Source organism: Salvia miltiorrhiza, chromosome 6, assembly GCF_028751815.1.
Source record: "Salvia miltiorrhiza cultivar Shanhuang (shh) chromosome 6, IMPLAD_Smil_shh, whole genome shotgun sequence".
In the NCBI taxonomy this organism is placed as follows: Eukaryota; Viridiplantae; Streptophyta; class Magnoliopsida; order Lamiales; family Lamiaceae; genus Salvia; species Salvia miltiorrhiza.
This window is the reverse complement of record NC_080392.1, coordinates 32613857-32620125: the sequence shown is the minus strand read 5'-3', so window position 1 is coordinate 32620125 and position 6269 is coordinate 32613857. Positions and strand designations below refer to the sequence as shown.

Below are 6269 nucleotides of genomic sequence, written 5' to 3'. Positions count from 1 at the left end.
TATTGTGGTGGCGCATTCTGACTCTGCCACGGCTTTTTGGGATCTTGACTTCGGTCGTCCCATTTTCTCTTTCCTTCTTGCCCTTGTCCAGCAAAAGTTGTTTGCATGTTGGAGTGCTCCAACTCGTTTGGGGGTGCTGAAGCTCAAATCGCGTTCTCTGGCTGCATTGCCAGTTCTATATCAAATGCTCTATTTTATGCTTCAGTACACATAACCGCACTCTGACTCGTTAAATCGTCTCGTACCTCTTGTCTCAAACCTGATCGAAACAATTCTGACATCTTCTCGTTCATCTCTTCTCGATGTGTGGCATACCGAACCAAGTCGCGAAACTGACGTTCGTATTCAGCTACGGTTTTATTGCCTTATCTCATATCATCAACTCTATTTCTTTCTTCAATCGGTTTTTCTTTCTCGACAAAAGTCTAAGGGAATATATGTCAACCTTAGAACTAATTCTCATAACTCACAAATCATAAGGCTCTTACTCAACATCATATTATTTCCTCAATTCTCATAACTCAATGTCAAAGACACAGTTCATGTCTATCATTGCAACATCAGATTAAAGCTCTACTCAAGTATAGAGACTCTCTGGTCATCGTTATATAGATATATAAGGAAATTTTCTCTTTCGAGAACTCTTACTAATTGCGGGGCATAACGAAAATAAAACATCCCCTAATATTACGACGATGCTACTTCTATACTAGTCGTCATCTCAGTCTGCTATCGTGGAAAACATTATCTGCTCTAATATGTCATCTCGATCTCCTTGAATCTGCTATTGCCTATCCTGGCTTAGCATCACTTCTTCTCATCCTCGAATTGGTTAGCTTTTTGCATACTTGGCTAATATAAGAAAATCCATAATCAAAAAGTTGTGCTCGTCTCGTAATAATATAGTTTACGACTGCTCCCATAATTCGTGTTTCTTCAAAACGCTATTCTCGTTATACTATCCTAGTCACCTAGACATTCCTAACTCTAGTCGGATGTGGTAGGGTAATAGGATGTGATGAATAAAAATGCCTGATCTTGAACAAGACGAGCTCAAGTAATGGAATGATTCCATAATAGCCAGTGCTATTTTAAGGATAAAGAAGAAGTTATATTCAAGGTAAGATCAAAAGCTAGAACAGAATCTAGAATAAAAACTGAGATATGATATGATAGAAGTAAATCAATACTGGAGGTAGAAACAATCCACTAAGTGGAAAATGAATAAATTGTCCACTGTTAAAGCAAGGGGTAAAGATTTCCAACACAAACGGCTCAGGCTCAAACACAGTGGATCTGGAAAAATTTTCTCAATAGCAAATAGTTCATCTCCTGTAGGAGTTCAAATGGATGCAGAAAAATTTAAATATGACCAAGCGGAATAGGGACTCAATAAGTCTACTCTCATGACTACTCTAGCGGTGATACGCGCGGTCCCGGTGAAAGTACCTCTATTTCAAAGTACAATTGGTCAGTAGCATCTATGCATCCCATGAAGTCTCCATAATACGTTCGTCCTATTAGGGTCGTGTCTATAAATCGCGATGAAAACTCTAACTCTCGTCGTATTATCTCCACGGTTGGTTTCTCTGCTCCTCTTCTTCATCTTCTTCTCGGTTTATGTTCCTTCGATTCCCTCTTCTTCTCGGAGGTGTACTATAAAGGAAAAAGAGTTATATAACTATCGACTTCTAAACTAACCGTTCGTCGTTACAAAATACAAATCCTCGTTTTCTCACTTCACTTCTATATCTCATGTGCGATCTCAAAATTATAAAAATTCTCGTCTACTCTATTTCTCGTCTATCATCGTTCGTAATTCTCATCAATCTCTATTTCTCATTTATCATCAAGCCTCAACATCATCATCATTCTCAAAGCTCTGATAAAGATAGTGAAACTCATTAATCATCAACATCTCTGTATATAAGGAAAACTGCCTCTCTCTCGAGGTCTTTTACAAAAGTAGGATCCTATGTACAAAGGTCCTAACACTAAAATGATGCTCTAGCTATACAAGCATCATAGGTACTAAGCGTCTATAGATATACACTATCTACTACTACGCACTATACTATGCCTCTCTACCTATATATATACATATACGTATATATCAACTATGCATCTATACATATGTACGTGTCTACTAGATACACGTGCTAACTAGCCATCGTCTCCTGAAATCCTACTCGTCGCCTCGTCAACCTCCATATCTTCACTCGGCTCCGTCTCCTTGCTCGGCTCTGACTCCTAACTCTCGTACTCGTCGATCAGTCGGTAGACGCTATCGTCGCTCGGCTCATCCTCGACATCGGTGTCCACCATCAGACCATAAACAGGCACCTCGGGAACAGGTACCCATGTCTCGACTCCATCGGTAGTAGTATAACGCTGCAATGGCCGGGTCCGTCTATTTTCGATCATCATACAGTACATAACTCATTAGTAAACCAAACTCAACTCTCAACAAGAAAGAAACAAGAAACAACATCAACCTCTTACCTTGTTAAGCCGGAGGAAATGGGGTGCTGGGGTTTCGTTTCGAACTGACTCTCTCAAACTAGCCTAAGAATTCAAATTAGACTAGTGCTCAATCTTAAAAGAGTAGAAGCAATCAAAGGTTCAACTCAGTCAAGCAATAGACTCAGAGCAGATGACCTGCTCTGATACCACCCTGTCGCAGCCCGAAATCCCGACGCTAGTAATAGCGGGGTACGAGTATCGATACGACTATTTTTAAAGAATAAAAGATAAGATGTATAGGCCAAGCATCAAGCGGAAGCTCGCATCAAAAGGTGTTAAGGAAATCATCATAAATGAACCCAAGGGTAAAATCGTCAACGTCGTTATAACTTTTTAATTATCAGGAATTTCACGAACAAAAACAAAGCGGGTATAGCTCATTTTTCATAAGGAAGCATAATATGCAGAGTATCGCAGCAAAAGGCAAATCGATTATATGTATGAAGACACATAACCGTGAGTAAATTGCTTGATTTCAAAAGAAAACAAAGTATCTCAATCCTCAAGACTCTATTAACATGAAGGCAATACGGAAATATAATTACATCGATTGAAACGTTTCCCCCACTAGCACCAGACCAATCTCGCTCCTCGCTTAGCCTGCACATTTAGAAATACATGCAGGGCGTGAGTACATAATACTCAGTGAGCAAACGCCGAAAAACAAGAAAGGTGCTCCTAGAGCTATAAATTGAACTTGCCACAGTTTTAAGCAAATCACAGGGATTTTAGTATAAATAAACCTGTGAAAGCTGAATCTCAAACATATGCATCATAAATATTCAAATGAACGATTGCGCAATCAAAATACTCAACATGTAAGTACCACATCTACAATTTATCACCAAAGGTACCGAGAAGTAGGCCTCCCTCTCGAGTACCGTGACCGGCCGACCCGAAGACGGCTCACAGTCACCTCTGTGCACAAAATCCCGCTTGTGGCAGGACCGAATTCGTCTCATCAGTAGAGGGTAACATACAAGCTCAACATCAAAAATTGGCAAGTCAAACAGTTCTCAAATATCATTTATCTCAAATAATTTGATAAACTCATAACATCATCAAATCATTTTAGAAAGCTCATACGTTATATGTATACTCAAAATATTGCCCACCTGAAGTCCTTCGCTAATCTTGGAAAGAAAATCAGGCAACTTACTTCTTCGTCTCGCTCGGGCCTTCATATATCATCATCACATCGTCATCGTCATCGAAGGTTCATGTGATAAAACAAACCTTAGTCAGAAACTCAATTTCTAAATCCAATCTCATCTTAAACTATAACTTCTCACTCCACATCTATATACCCAATAAAACTCAATCCCTAGGTATACTCGGCTTCTAAGGATTCACACGTCCTATTTTCGACTTAACTCTCAATTTGGCTCAAACTCATAGCAATCAAGCACATAGACAAATATAAACACTTAAGCATATGAAAAACACACATAGACAAGTCAAAAACAAACTTCACTCTGCACTGACTCAACTTTAAAACCTCACCAGACTCTGTACCGAACTCCCCTGGAGTCGTAACGTATACCAAAAGAAACCACTTTGAGTCTAGTTTCATTTAAAAAAAAAGTAGGATCAAAAACTCCAAGTATGTTAGGAGATATGACTGTTTTACTACAGTCTACCATATTCGGCAGTGTTTAGCAACCGAAAAGTTTGATTTTTGAAAAATAGTAAACGTTGTCAAAAAGGTCTGAAATTTTGTGGGTACTTAGCTAAGACACTCAGGCCTCAACCATAAAAATTTTGGTTCCAGAATGCTAAGGAAAGCTACTGGAAAAGGTAACTCTATTAGCTACTCACCGAACAATTCGGCAGAACGTAGCAGTTTTGGTTTTGCATTTTATACAAATAGTAAACGAAGTCCAAATGACTTGAAAGTTTACCGGTATGCTCAAGACTCTCAAATATACCTATCATAAAATTTTCAGGGTGTTTGGGTATCAAAAACCTCTCTAAAACAGTATGTCAGTGCGTCGTGAAAAAACGACTCCGAATCATACACACAAGCAAACATGCTCAACTCAACATTTATTCAAAGCAAACTCATCAAAGCTCATTTTAAGCATTTAAAGCACTTAAAAACATTCAAGTACAACACAAATACTCATAGTAATCAATCTCGACTCTTTTCTTTCATCATCAACTCAAATCTCATGGAAAACATTTCAACGAACGCATCAAACAAATTCTCTTTTCAATTTCATGCTCGAAAATACTCAAATACTCAAATATGATCTTTTACATCATATAACTCATTATTCATATATTCATTCTCTTTTTATCATGTAAACTATATTTTAATGAAAATCCATGTATCAACATAAAACTCTTAACAAAACATGGCAAAAGTTCACATAATGATCATAGAGCAATTTGACCTCATTTTATCAAGCATCAAACTCACATCATACAAGAACTCAAAAACTCATACAAACTAAACTAAGCCAAAATTTTATTTAGCCTACAATAGACTTATTCAAAGATACAAAGACACTACTATCATGCTTAAAAACATATATCTTAAGCCAAAATCACTTAATAGCACATAGATCAAAAGGTCCTAATTTTTATTAAACTAACTCTTTGAAAATTTTATAAACACATATGAATCTTTAATCTATTCATAGATCTTTCATTTTTAATCAATTAATCACACATATAAACCATCAATTTACATATAAGGGCATATATACACATATCCCTAATTTTAGTAAACTAACTCACATCAAAATCATCCATTGACATCATATACCCAAAATACTCCATCAATCATCATCATATACATCTCATGGACTCATTTACATCATCAATTCATCATTTAAATCATTGACTCAAAAGTTCCCATTTTTGGGTAAACTAAACTCCATCGAAGTTTCACATCTCAAGGCACATATTTCACAACACACATCAATCATCAACACACATCATGTAAATCTCATTTTTCACTCCAAATCAAGAAAAGAAAAAGAAAAATTTTTGAAGGGGTGAAGACCCACTTTTTTTGAAAATTTAAGAAATAGGGAGGGGGTGATTTTCTTGCTTCAATCTTTCAAGAATACATACACACAACATCCTTCAAGCAAGATTTAAGGAAAAACATGGTCACTTACCCAAATTCTTACCAAAGTTCACACTTTCTCACTCTAACTTTGGGGCTCTTCTTCAAGGATTCTCTTGATTATAAGTGGCTAGAAAGTGTTTATGGAATATTTTAGAGTGAATTGAGGTGTTTGGTATAAATTTTGGAAGCTCCAAAGGTCTCTTCAATGGAGGAAAATGGAGGAAAGTGAGAGATGAGGGAGAAGAGGGGTGGCCGAAAATGGTGAGTGAGGGAGAGAGAAAATATTTGGAAAGATTGTAATTGATCTTGTGATCTTTAAAGAAGATTTTGAGATCTTATGGAATCTTGATCTCTCTCTCTCTCTAATCTCTACATTCCCTCTCTAATCTCTACACTCTCTCAATTTGTGGTATTTAGTCACATGCTTAAGAAATTAAAATAATAGTGTGAGAAGGGTGTTTAAATATAAATCACAATAATTATGGAAATGTTACTCATTAATAAAATACCATGACATAATTATTCATGTGACCAAATAAATAATTATGGCACCAATATTAGTGCACTCACTCAATTATAATATTCCTCATCATAGGAAAAATAATTTAAAAATATTTTGCTTTGGAAAAATTTCCATAAACCGGCATCATTCGATTTCTCGGTAAAA

At 36.6% G+C, this 6269-nt stretch overlaps 1 long non-coding RNA gene across 1 annotated transcript; it reads right to left on the bottom strand.

The window, feature by feature from the left end:
* Positions 1-2968: 2968 nt before the first annotated feature.
* On the bottom strand, positions 2969-5850 carry LOC130989137 (uncharacterized). Its single transcript, XR_009090497.1, has 3 exons — positions 5652-5850; positions 3639-3701; positions 2969-3123 (listed from the first exon to the last, which is right to left on the bottom strand). It is a non-coding gene; the product is annotated as an uncharacterized LOC130989137 (long non-coding RNA).
* Positions 5851-6269: the final 419 nt, after the last annotated feature.